We start from the raw sequence: 16,051 nt of genomic DNA, 5'->3' as shown, positions 1-16,051 counted from the left end.
ACACACACACACACACACACACACACACACACACACACCTGTGACCGCATTACACTAGTGCTACTCCACACACACACACCTGTGACCGCATTACACTAGTGTTACTCCACACACACACACACACACACACACACACACACCTGTGACCGCATTACACTAGTGTTACTCCACACACACACACACACACACACACACACACACACACACACACACACACACACACACCTGTGACCGCATTACACTAGTGTTACTCCACACACACACACACACACACACCTGTGACCGCATTACACTAGTGTTACTCCACACACACACACACACACACACACACACACACACACACACACACACACCTGTGACCGCATTACACTAGTGTTACTCCACACACACACACACACACACACACACACACACACACACACCTGTGACCGCATTACACTAGTGCTACTCCACACACACACACCTGTGACCGCATTACACTAGTGTTACTCCACACACACACACACACACACACACACACACACACCTGTGACCGCATTACACTAGTGTTACTCCACACACACACACACACACACACACACACACACACACACACCTGTGACCGCATTACACTAGTGTTACTCCACACACACACACACACACACACACACACACACACACACACACACCTGTGACCGCATTACACTAGTGTTACTCCACACACACACACACACACACACACACACACACACACACCTGTGACCGCATTACACTAGTGCTACTCCACACACACACACCTGTGACCGCATTACACTAGTGTTACTCCACACACACACACACACACACACACACACACACCTGTGACCGCATTACACTAGTGTTACTCCACACACACACACACACACACACACACACACACACACACACACACACACACACACACCTGTGACCGCATTACACTAGTGTTACTCCACACACACACACACACACACACCTGTGACCGCATTACACTAGTGTTACTCCACACACACACACACACACACACACACACACACACACACACACACACCTGTGACCGCATTACACTAGTGTTACTCCACACACACACACACACACACACACACACACACACACACACCTGTGACCGCATTACACTAGTGTTACTCCACACACACACACACACACCTGTGACCGCATTACACTAGTGTTATGCCACACACACACACACACACACACACACACACACACACACACACACACCTGTGACCGCATTACAATAGTGTTACTCCACACACACACACACACACACACACACACACACACACCTGTGACCGCATTACAATAGTGTTACTCCACACACACACACACACACACACACACACACACACACACAAACACACACACACCTGTGACCGCATTACACTAGTGTTACTCCACACACACACACACACACACACACCTGTGACCGCATTACACTAGTGCTACTCCACACACACACACCTGTGACCGCATTACACTAGTGTTACTCCACACACACACACACACACACACACACACACACACACACACACCTGTGACCGCATTACACTAGTGTTACTCCACACACACACACACACACACACACCTGTGACCGCATTACACTAGTGTTACTCCACACACACACACACACACACACACACACACACACCTGTGACCGCATTACACTAGTGTTATGCCACACACACACACACACACACACCTGTGACCGCATTACACTAGTGTTACTCCACACACACACACACACACACACACACACACACCTGTGACCGCATTACACTAGTGTTACTCCACACACACACACACACACACCTGTGACCGCATTACACTAGTGTTATGCCACACACACACACACACACACACACACACACACACACACACACACCTGTGACCGCATTACAATAGTGTTACTCCACACACACACACACACACACACACACCTGTGACCGCATTACAATAGTGTTACTCCACACACACACACACACACACACACACACACACACAAACACACACACACCTGTGACCGCATTACACTAGTGTTACTCCACACACACACACACACACACACACACACACACCTGTGACCGCATTACACTAGTGCTACTCCACACACACACACCTGTGACCGCATTACACTAGTGTTACTCCACACACACACACCTGTGACCGCATTACACTAGTGCTACTCCACACACACACACCTGTGACCGCATTACACTAGTGCTACTCCACACACACACACCTGTGACCGCATTACACTAGTGCTACTCCACACACACACACCTGTGACCGCATTACACTAGTGTTACTCCACACTAGGGCTGCACGATATTGGAAAAAAATTACATTGCGATATTTTTTTCCCAACGATATATATCGCGATATTGCGAGCCATCAATCCAGGCTAAAGTCAATAATTACCATTCCATGTTATTAATAATTTCACTAATAAGCAATGCTTCATTACAAGTAAAAAAAAGGCCACTTAATATTTTATTCCAGAAACATATTTCTCTCAGAATTCGGTGAACGTTCTTCACAGGACCTAACGTTCTTCGGGTTCTAGGACCTGAAAAATTATGTTTTCTGTGCTGATTCAGTGACGCGTTCATGTAAACGGCACCTATAACCAGCAAAAGTAATGATTAATAATATGTAAAATATTGCGATGTGACATTTTAATTGTTTATTAATAAACAAGTGTTTTCTGTAAAGATTAAGTTGACAATACTGACTCGCGATCTTCGCAGCAGTGATCGGGAGAAATGCACTTTTCATACAGATTAGGCTATTTTTTTTTTTTTTTTTAATGGTTCTGTTTAAAAGTAGAGATTTCTGTAGATAATAGTAATATTTCTATTTTATTTTTATTATTATTATTATTATTAGGTGTGTGAGGCGAGTAGGCTACCTTTTATGCTGAGTTGCGGTTCATGGATGATAGCTTATAATCTCCAGTTCAGGCGCTGGCTGCTATAGGCTATTTAATATTTATTTATTAAATCCAGGAAATTGGATAATGAAATACTGATTAAAATTAAGATACAATTAATACGAAACGAAATTCGTTTTAAAGAAAGGCTGTGTGCTTTCTGTTTGAGGTATCTGTGAAAGTTTTAAAGCAGTCTTTTACTGCCGCTTTCATAACGGTCGCGTCCTTAATAACATTGTTTTTTCCTCATAAATGCGAACACGAAAAATAAACGACTTCCACAACATCCACAACTTTATAACACTCCAGCAAAGTAGCCTACCTCTTTTTGGTCAACATCCTCCTTTTTGTAGACGAAATAGGCTAGTCCCAAATAGCTGATTTTGACTTTTTTTGCGGCGGATCCTCTTCGTAGCGCATTTTTAGCTATAGGATTGCCAGTGAATGTTGGCTGTGAGCGGTGAGCTGCGGCACAGCGAACCAATCACTGTGCAGGCACGCGGAACGCGTATGTCACCCCAGCAAAAAGCCATACAACAATCTCGTGTTTACTGTGTGCTACTAACGTTACCCTTCACATCGCATGTTCCGGCGATGTGACTATCGCTCATTCGCACATCGCGATGTCGATGTTAAAACAGAATATCGTTCAGCCCTACTCCACACACACACACACACACACACACCTGTGACCGCATTACACTAGTGTTACTCCACACACACACACACACACACACACACACACCTGTGACCGCATTACACTAGTGTTACTCCACACACACACACACACACACACACACCTGTGACCGCATTACACTAGTGTTACTCCACACACACACACACACACACACACACACACACACACACACACACACACCTGTGACCGCATTACACTAGTGTTACTCCACACACACACACACACACACACACACACCTGTGACCGCATTACACTAGTGTTATGCCACACACACACACACACACACACCTGTGACCGCATTACACTAGTGTTACTCCACACACACACACACACACACACACACACACACACACACCTGTGACCGCATTACACTAGTGTTACTCCACACACACACACACACACCTGTGACCGCATTACACTAGTGTTATGCCACACACACACACACACACACACACACACCTGTGACCGCATTACACTAGTGCTACTCCACACACACACACACACACACACACACACACACACACCTGTGACCGCATTACACTAGTGTTACTCCACACACACACACACACACACACACACACCTGTGACCGCATTACACTAGTGTTACTCCACACACACACACACACACACACACACACACACCTGTGACCGCATTACACTAGTGTTACTCCACACACACACACACCTGTGACCGCATTACACTAGTGTTACTCCACACACACACACACACACACACACACACACACCTGTGACCGCATTACACTAGTGTTACTCCACACACACACACACCTGTGACCGCATTACACTAGTGTTACTCCACACACACACACCTGTGACCGCATTACACTAGTGTTACTCCACACACACACACACACACACACACACACACACACACACACACACCTGTGACCGCATTACACTAGTGTTACTCCACACACACACACACCTGTGACCGCATTACACTAGTGTTACTCCACACACACTCACACACCTGTGACCGCATTACACTAGTGTTAATCCACACACACACACACACACACACACACACACACACACACACACACACACACACATCTGTGACCGCATTACACTAGTGTTACTCCACACACACACACACACACCTGTGACCGCATTACACTAGTGCTACTCCACACACACACACACACCTGTGACCGCATTACACTAGTGTTACTCCACACACACACACACACACACACACACACACACCTGTGACCGCATTACACTAGTGTTACTCCACACACACACACACACACACACACACACACACACACCTGTGACCGCATTACACTAGTGTTACTCCACACACACACACACACACACACACCTGTGACCGCATTACACTAGTGTTATGCCACACACACACACACACACACACACACACACACACCTGTGACCGCATTACACTAGTGTTACTCCACACACACACACACACACACACACACACACACACACACACACACACACACCTGTGACCGCATTACACTAGTGTTACTCCACACACACACACACACACACACACACACACACACACACACACCTGTGACCGCATTACACTAGTGTTACTCCACACACACACACACACACACACACACACACACACCTGTGACCGCATTACACTAGTGTTACTCCACACACACACACACACACACACACCTGTGACCGCATTACACTAGTGTTATGCCACACACACACACACACACACACACACACACCTGTGACCGCATTACACTAGTGTTACTCCACACACACACACACACACACACACCTGTGACCGCATTACACTAGTGTTACTCCACACACACACACACACACACACACGTGACCGCATTACACTAGTGCTACTCCACACACACACACACACACACACACACCTGTGACCGCATTACACTAGTGTTACTCCACACACACACACACACACACACACACACACACACACACACACACACACACGTGACCGCATTACACTAGTGTTACTCCACACACACACACACACACACACACACACACACACCTGTGACCGCATTACACTAGTGTTACTCCACACACACACACACACACACACCTGTGACCGCATTACACTAGTGTTATGCCACACACACACACACACACACACACACACACACCTGTGACCGCATTACACTAGTGTTACTCCACACACACACACACACACACACACACACCTGTGACCGCATTACACTAGTGTTACTCCACACACACACATACACACACACACACACCTGTGACCGCATTACACTAGTGTTACTCCACACACACACACACACACACACACACACACCTGTGACCGCATTACACTAGTGTTACTCCACACACACACACACACCTGTGACCGCATTACACTAGTGTTACTCCACACACACACACACACACCTGTGACCGCATTACACTAGTGTTACTCCACACACACACACACACACACACCTGTGACCGCATTACACTAGTGTTACTCCACACACACACATACACACACACACACACACACACCTGTGACCGCATTACACTAGTGTTACTCCACACACACACACACACACACACACACACACACACACACCTGTGACCGCATTACACTAGTGTTACTCCACACACACACACACACACACACACACACACACACACACACCTGTGACCGCATTACACTAGTGTTACTCCACACACACACACACACACACACACACACACACACCTGTGACCGCATTACACTAGTGTTACTCCACACACACACACACACACACACACACACACACCTGTGACCGCATTACACTAGTGTTACTCCACACACACACACACACACACACACACACACACACCTGTGACCGCATTACACTAGTGTTACTCCACACACACACACACACACCTGTGACCGCATTACACTAGTGTTACTCCACACACACCGTTTGTGATGCGTTGTTGCTGCATGTGTTGCTTGGCGGAGGAATAAATGTGTTATAATGTTATATTTTTTGTTGCTGGTGTTTATTTTATTAATAAAATTAATATTAAAATTAGGGCTGCACGATATTGAAGAAAAGTGCGATACGCGACAACTCATTAAATAATGCGATATTCGATACGATGTGTGTAAAATAAACTTAAATGATTTTTAAAATATATTTAAAATGATAAGAAAACATCCCCACAGCTTCTGGAAGTGAACATCAGTGTTTTACTGTATATCAGAAGTGTTATTTTAACATCAGTGGGTTCAGGGGTTCAGGTTATCCTACATTAGGGTTATTAACAACAGAAACTGAATAATCAAATTAATCGAATTAAATATATACTTTTTATAAAAAAAAAAAAAAATTGTATTTACTTTATATATATATACTATTATTATGAAAGCTACAAAAGTTATTCAGCCAAGACTTGAGTCAGTCTTTTGTTCATGACCGCAGTTATTGGAAGCTGTTATGATATGCAGATCACGATATACACATCTGCGATATTTCGATATACTGTGCAGCCCTAATTAAAATGAATATTTTTATAGAGTAATCGTTTTATAAAAGCAATAAGGCCCTTGAAGCCCGTTAGCTGTTCTAAACTCACTGTAAATCACGGCTTATTGCTTTAATAGACAACAGGTGATGACCTTAAACAAGTCCCCCCCCCCCCCCCCCCCCCCCCCCCCCGTCTTGAATTAAAGAGAAAAAAATAATAATGATAATAAAAACTTAAAATAGATGAAAAATTTAAAATGAGAAAATTGAATAGGAAAAAAACACAATGGTTGTCTAAATGTCAGAAACCAACCCACAAAATAATCACACATAAGTACAAAAATACTGAAAACAAATGAAGAAATACACAATCCTATAAAAAAGGCTGAATATCGAATTCCTCATTCAACCCAAAAGGCGACTAAGTATTTAAAGTATAAATGGCTTAATTAGTTGAGGACATTTAATATTCAACACTATTATTGATCTTCCTTCACTGACACCATAATATGAGAACTGAACTGAGCTGGACGATGACATCACGGTTTACTCCAGAGCGGCTTTATATATATTTATTATGAACTAAATTAATAACTTTTTTTACAGCAAAAATGAACCATCACTGAACTTACTGAAGCTGGACTGATGCTATTTTCTTCTGGAAACAAACTTTATTGCATTATGTCCCTGTTATCTCTGTAAAGCTGCTTTGAAACACTGTGTTGTGAAAAGCGCTGTATAAATAAAGGTGACTTGAATAAATCAGTTTTTGTACCCGCTCTATGCCAAAGTATTATAAGGCATTAACATTATGACCTGTTTGTCTAAAGTGTAAAATCTAAAGATATTAACTCTCTGATGCATCATTACTCCAGTCTTCAGTGTCACATGATCCTCCAGAAATCACTCTAATATGAGGATTTGATGCTCAAGAAACATTTATGATTATTATCAATATTATTATTTTAGTTTTTGTGTGTGTGTGTGTGTGTGTGTGTGTGTGTGTGGGGGGGGGGGGGGGGGGGGGGGTACAAGAAATCAATACTTTTATTCATCAAGGACGTATTAAATTGATCGAAAGTGAAGTAAAGACATTTATAATGTTACAAAGATACTATTTCCAATTAAATGAAATAGAACTTTCTATTCATCAAAGTCCTGAAAAAAAAAAAAAAGTCCACAACTGTTTTCAACACTGATAATGATGATGTTTCTTGATCATCAAATCCTCATATTAGAGTGATTTGTGAAGGATCATGTGACACTGAAGACTGGAGTAATGATGCTGAAAATACAGCTTTGATCACAGGAATAAATTACACTTTACTATATATTCACATAGAAAACAGCTGATTTACATTAGAATAATATTTCACTATTTTACTGTTTTGTGTATTTGTAATCAAATAAATGCAGCTTTGATGAGCTTTTTTTTTTAATATAAAAAAATCTTACAGATCCCAAACTTTAGAATGGCTGTAATATATATATATATATATATATATATATATATATATATATATATATATATATATATAATGCAATAATGCATGTTTTGATTTATTGTAAACATAAATCTACATCTCTAAAGCTATGCGTACTGAATGATGTTACATTAACTGAGCATTAAATCCGAGCCGTTTCTCCTGTGCTTCACCTTTAGAGACGCGATAGAGAGCGATCGTCTTATCAGCGAGAGTTTATGGTAAAATATCAGACAGCAAAGAGATCAACTCGTGTGTTTTAGTGCTGAAGTTTCCGGCGATCGCTGGGATTTCTGTAGGACGGAGGAAGAAAATGTGTGAGAAAGAAAAAAATGTTTACTTATTTTTTAATTGCATTTATAATAGCAAGATGTTCTGGGTGTATCTGGAATGCTTTTTTAGTAAATGCTTTTAGGGATGAAAGTTTCTGAAAAATATGTTTTTTTATTTTATTTTAATAGACAAAGATTACAGCCTTTATTGTGGGGAAATACCGAAGGAAAGGAAACCCCAACTTTCTCTTATTTCAGATAGATATTAAAATAGAGTTAATACTTGAGTTGAACAATAGTAAAGCAAAGCACACTGGGTCTCTATGTGAAGCTTTTATGATATTTATACGATGATCTCATACCGTTTCTTTCTTCCTGTTTATATAAAAAAAAATTTGTAATTTTTTTTTTACATGTATTATTATTTTATAAATTACACTGTATTTTCTTTTCCTATTTGTTTTACTCTATATTTTTTAAATATTTTTACACCATATATTGGATTATTGTCATGTTTATTATTTGTATCTGACTGGCATTCAATAAAATAAAATAAAATAATAATAATAATAATAATAATAATAATAATAATAATAATAATAATAATAATAATAATAATAATAAAACGTGATTTCTGTGGGACTGAGAAAGAAAATATTGTCCACTTATTTTTAATAGCATTTATAGCGAGATGTTCTGGGTAGATCTGGAATATTTTCTTTGTAAATGCTTATGGATGAAACTTCACTTTTCTGAAAAAGATGCATTTTTATTTTAATAGACAAAGTTTATCACCAAACGTGGCCTTTATTATTAATCTTTGTTTGATTATAGGATCTCTATCATTTTCTCTTTCTTTTTACTTATATAAATTTCACTGTGCATTTTCTTTTCCTATTTGTTGTAGTCTCTATTTGTTTAATATTTTTACACCATATATTGGATTATTGTCATGTTTATTATTTGTATGTGACTGGCATTCAATAAAAAAAATGAACATGAATAATGTTAATAATAAGCGTGGCATGGATCGCAGCATGACCTCATCAGAGGCGGGAGGATCAAAGCCGGATTTTAAATGAGGAAATCGGCCAAAAAAAGTCAATTAGATTTAAAGAATTGGGACAGGGTCTCGGGCCGACCAACGGATTTTAATTTAGAAAACAAATTGGCAACCAGTTTATTATGCAACCCAGCCCATCCACAGGAGTGAATCACGTTTCCCAGCATCTCGGGAGACGCGTTTGCGCCTTAGCTTTAGATTTATCAGTTCTGGTACAACCTGCTTCTTGTTTAGTCTCCGTCGAGTTTCCAAAGACTTGGCGTTCGCTTGCAATCGCACAAAGGGAAAAGTTGCACGAAGGTCAACTTAAAAGAGATACGCTTAGCACATCTAGATGGATGTTTTGCACAAAAATAAATGTAGATCAGACTGAAATCCTGAGGAAAAATGACCCCGGTTTGCTCCGGATGGGCCCTTTCTCTGGGCGAACCCTCTGAAATTCATCAAATTGGATCAAGATGACATCAATAATAGACTCAAGCTGGAGCTCACCAAATGATCCGTGCATTGTTTTAGTTTTTTCCTCCCGATGCACATTCCGATTAAGGACGCCGTCATCAAAAGCCTCGTCACAGATGTCAACACATTGGCGTCCGAAGAGCTGTTTTCTCTTATTCCCGGGGCTTTTTCGCATTACGGAGCGATCCGAGCACGACTTTTAAACTCTTTAATTGTAAATCGCTGCAAGCACACCTTAATAAAACCACAAAATGATTTCAATTTGGGCTGATTTGCAATGCATTTAAGCTCTGTATTTTTATGCATGCATGTTAACTCACCTGGGAATCGAACGGGTGACCTTTGACCTGCTCGTGTCAGATGAGCTGCAGGAGGAAAACAAGAGAACGGGCGTCACAGATACTGTAATGTTTCTGCCAAATCAAGCCCAAAAACACATGCAGCATCTAAAGAGGACTGATAGCTGTTTGAGGATATTTATTTTTATGATACCTGGGAATCGAATGCATGCTACCAAAATAATAAAATTAAAATAGAAATTGAATAAAATAAAAAAATAGAATAAAAATAGAATAAAATACTAAAATTAAATTAAAATAGAAAATTTAAATAGCCAATAAAATAATACTAAAATAAAATAGAAATTGAATAAAATTAAATAAATAAAAATAGAATAAAATAATACTAAAATAAAATAAAAATAGAATAAAATTAAAAAGTAGAATACAATAACAAAATAAACATATCGAATGCATGACGTGCAAGGCGTGCAACATGAGGACGAATATCTCTAATGTCAAGGAATATTTCTACCTAATCAAGCCCAAAAAACACATGCAACATCTAAAGGACAGATAACTGCATTTAAGCTCTGTATTTTTATGCATGCTTGTTACCTGGGACTCGAACGGGTGACCTTTGACCTGCTCGTGTCAGATGAGCTGCAGGAGGAAAACAAGAGGACGAGCGTCACATATATAGTGTCATATTTCTACCAAATCAACATATGCAACATTTAAGGACTGATAGGATGTTTATTATGTTACCTGGGAATCGAATGCATGCTACCAAAATAATCAAATTAAAATAATACTAAAATTAAATTAAATTAAATTAAAAGTAGAATAAAATAGAAATGGGAAAAAATATAAATAGAATAAAATTTAAAAAGTAGAAAATAAATAAAATAATAAAATAGAAAATTAAATAATACCAAAATTAAATAAAAATAGAATAAAATTAAAAAGTAGAAAATAAATAAAATAATAAAATAGAAATAGAAAATAAATAAAATAATAAAATAAAAATAGAAAATAAAATAATACTAAAATAAAATTAAAATAGAATAAAATTAAAAAGTAGAATACAATAACAAAATAAACATATTGAATGAATGACGTGCAACATGAGGACGAACATCTCTGATATCATGGAATATTTCCACCAAATCAAGCCCAAAAACATATGCAACATTTAAAGGACAGATAACTGTTTAAGCATAACTATTTGTGTAATGTTACCTGAATCAATGCATGACCTTTGACCTGCTCGTGCAAGAAGAGCAACATGAGGACAGAGCATCAAAGATTTAATGTAGCCTAATATTCCTACCAAATCAAGGCCAAAAAACACAACATTTAAAGTACAGATAACGCTTTAAGGATCTTTATTTTTATAATGTTACCTGGGAATGGAATGCATGACCCTTGACCTGCTCGTGCAAGATGAGCAACATCAAAGATTTCATGTAATATTCCTTCCAAACCAAGGCCAAAAAACACAACATTTAAAGGTGAGATCACAGTATAAAGTAATGTAGGATTGCATGTACCATAACCCCGTGATCTTGCCGTTGCTCGAGCTCTGACAGGTAAATATGTATAAAAATATGTATTAAAAAAATTGTATAATATTTTTTTTTTTTAAAGTGAGTAACCCATTGGCTATGGGACCCACATTCTTCCATAGTTATTAAACCACGACCCCAAATGTTTAATAACTGGAACCAAGCGAATTTATTTCTCAAAAATGGTTGTAACGTCCCACTTAATATACACATTGTAAGAACATCACTAACAAAAGGTAAATAATTTATATCCTACCCAAATTCAGTCATTCATAATAATATAATAAAGTTAGTAAGTTGGCATGAGCCACAGTAGTCATGAAAAATATAGAAAAAATAGCACAAAATTAAACCGTGGTATTTTGGGTTAAGATTATGGAAACTAGTTACCGTGGTAAATACACAATACTAACATGAATTGTTAATAAAACATATGAAAACTGCTCTTGATGAAAGGAAAAAACATCATACCTGCATCATGCGAATCCTTCCCAGCTAACACACACGATGTATCAACTACTTTTGGGTAATTTCATGATTTACTAATTTACTAATTGACAACGTAACTACGACGTTTACGTAACGCGCGCCTCCGCATTTGATTTTCGCGGGCAACTGAAGAAGAGTGCGCGCGACGAGCACAGAGTAACGTCTGACAGGATGGGGAAGTTCGTTTTTCTGAGGTGAGAGAGACCTTTTATTTCTTATTAAGTTGCGAAAATAAAGTAAGAATAATGACACTGATAGCCTGACAACATCTCATGATCTGACCGCAGATACTGAATCAGTACAACGCGTTTTTCTCAGGCACGCGGCAGAAGAGTCAACAGCGTTGAAGTGCGTCTTTCAAAATAAAAGTCTCACATTAACCTCTCTACTTAAAGGAATAGTTCACTTAAAAATGAAAATTCGTCATTTACTCACCCTCAAATTGTTTCAAACCTGTATGAGTTTCCTTCTTAATACAGGTTTGAAACAACTTGAGGGTGAGTAAATGATGACAGAATTTTATTTTGTAAGTAAACTAATCCTTTAACCGTCCTACTCGCAGGTCCACCAGTCCTTAACGCTTTTTATTCGTGGGCAATATTAGCCAGTCTGTTAGACTGTCTCACACATGAATTATGTTGAATATCTGTCAGCTGTTAAATTTAACTACACAATTAGATAATACCAGTTTAGCTCAACCAATCACCAAGCAATGCTTCATTTTGTTCAGTCTGTGTGTAAAAAGAGCATTAGCAATTAAAGACAAAACACTTCAGCAAAACATGATCAGGTCAAAGTTTCAATCATTTTTGGTCCCACATTTGAGTATAATGTCACAGTTTACTTTATTTTGCTCTCCTCACTTACATTAATGAACTATAGTGTCCTGCACCCACTAGAAAAAAAGATAAAAAATTATATCTGGTGTCTGAATAATTTTGGGTTTGTCTGTATATTTTTATAAATGCATGTTACCTGGGAATTGACTTAATCATGCAAAATGAGCTGCAAGACAAAAACAAGCAGACGAACATCACAGATTTCATACACTATTTCGACCAAATTAATCCCAAAATCATATGCAACATTTAAAGTAAGTACTGTCTGAAGCAATCTGTGAACTGTGAAGCTGACCGTGCCCATTTGCCTTGGGAAATATGAAAAAATGAGAAGAACATGCGGCGACTCTGATGGGTTTGTTATGAGCCACCACGTGTCTTATCTCTGATGCGCGTTTAGCCATCATATCTGATTATGAGGAGGACTATTGTGACCTCTTTGTCATGTTCCCAAGGTTACTAATCAAATTTCCGTCCGGTTCAGAGAACACAAAGGCTCATGGTAAAACCCTCCCGCTCAAACACCCTCTCGCTCCTTCATGTGATGAGGTCAGCGAGGATGTAATTCCTGGGATGAAAGACTATACTCGTGTTTTGATCCGGCAGAAGTGAGGGAATATCGAGCTTCAGGTGGGCTTCATGCCGTTCTCATTACGGGACGCTGATGTAAGGACTTTTATGTGTAAACGTGGGGCAAATGGTTACAGTGCATTAGTTTAACGGTATATGAAGTGGATTATCTCTGGTATTAGTGTTGCTAGTGATGTGATCGAACCTCTGACACTGAGTGCTAAAGTTCAGCTTTTGTGTTTCAGACATAAATCATCTGCACTGAGTGATCAGACGCACTGGTTTCAAAACAAACGAGCTGTAAAAAATCCCAAAGAAAAAAATGTATCACGAGACACGAGGTCAGTGGCATTATCATTTACAGAAATACAACATCTTCATTCATCAAAATATACAAAGATTGACATAACTGGTAAAACTGAAACTAAAATATATTTATAGTATGGAAAACAAAATAAGTTGTAAATAAAACAAAGATTATTGAAGAACTTTTTAATCGTTCTACTTTAAAATTTCATGTTTAATTCTTGCCATTTATTTTTAATTTAATAGTGATTATTGAGGAAAAAACGTAAATCCTACAATAAACTTTTTAAGAGTAGAGAAAACAAAAAAATGCAAAGGACAAAAAGGATCAATGTAATAAACAAAAAAATAGGATAAAATAATAAAATAAAAATGGAAAATAAAATAATAATAATAGAATAAATTAAAATTGAAAATAAAATTAAAAGTATAAAATAATATAAAAATAGAATAAAATTAAAAGGTAAAATAAAATAATAAAAATTGGAAAAAATTATTATAGAATAAAATAATAATAGAAGATAAAATAATATAAAAATAAAATTAAAAGTAGAATAAAATAGAATAAAATAAAATTAAAATAGAATAAAATTAACAAGTATCATACAATAATAAACTAAAAATAGAAAATAAAATATTAATAAAATAAAACAGAAAATAAAATTAAAATAGAATAAAATAAAATAAAAATAGAAAAAATAAAATAAACAGAAAAATAAAATAATACAAAAATGAAATAAAAATAGAATACAAATAAAACAAAAGGATAAAAACCTGCCAACAGGCAACAGCAAAGCCATGGCATTATGGAAGTTTAACTTCTGTGAACTTTTGGCCGCATTAAAGTGAATTTTGCTGCCAGAAGTTTACAATTGTTGGAAAACTTTAGTTAGAAAGCCTTAACATAAAACATAACATAACGTAAGGGTTATTCAAAACAGGAATGGCTCTGTGTCCCAGATAACCTTTGGGGATAAACGTGGGATTTTCAGACTCCAAGTTTACTCAGCTACGTAATTAGAGGATAATATCCGAGTCTCCGAGGCGGATTAATGAGAGAGAGCCTGAGTGAAACACATTAATGAACTTCCAGCTGTCAATCATCAGCTCATCATGAGCGTGTGGCTCGTTCGTCCGCGCTGGAACAACACGGGCATCCTTCCATTGTGACTGCGAACACAGACGCGAGCGACTCGATGTGATGTCAGGCTTCCTGAGAGTGAAGCCATGTAACGCTTGAGTGTAACACACACACACGCCGACACACACACACCAGCCAGCAGGAAAACGCTTAATGGATGCATGCACTGTAAAAAATGATTTTTTGGTGAAGTAAATACTACTGAAAAAAAACAATGTAATTTACATGAAAAAGTTAGTTCAGGCAAGAATTTAAAAAACGAAGTAAATTCCATATCAGTACTTAATTCAAGCGAGTAGAAATGAAAGCGTAAATATCAACTCAATAAAATTAAGTAAAAATTACTCAACTTTTCTGATACTGGGGTTCCCATCATGCACTGGACCTTGAATAATTAATGAGGTTAATAATATATATTTTTTTAAATTTTTAAATTTATTATTATTATTATTATTAAAT

This window comes from Rutilus rutilus, assembly GCF_951802725.1.
Source record: "Rutilus rutilus genome assembly, chromosome: 6".
NCBI lineage: Eukaryota > Metazoa > Chordata > Actinopteri > Cypriniformes > Leuciscidae > Rutilus > Rutilus rutilus.
This window is presented reverse-complemented; position numbering follows the sequence as displayed.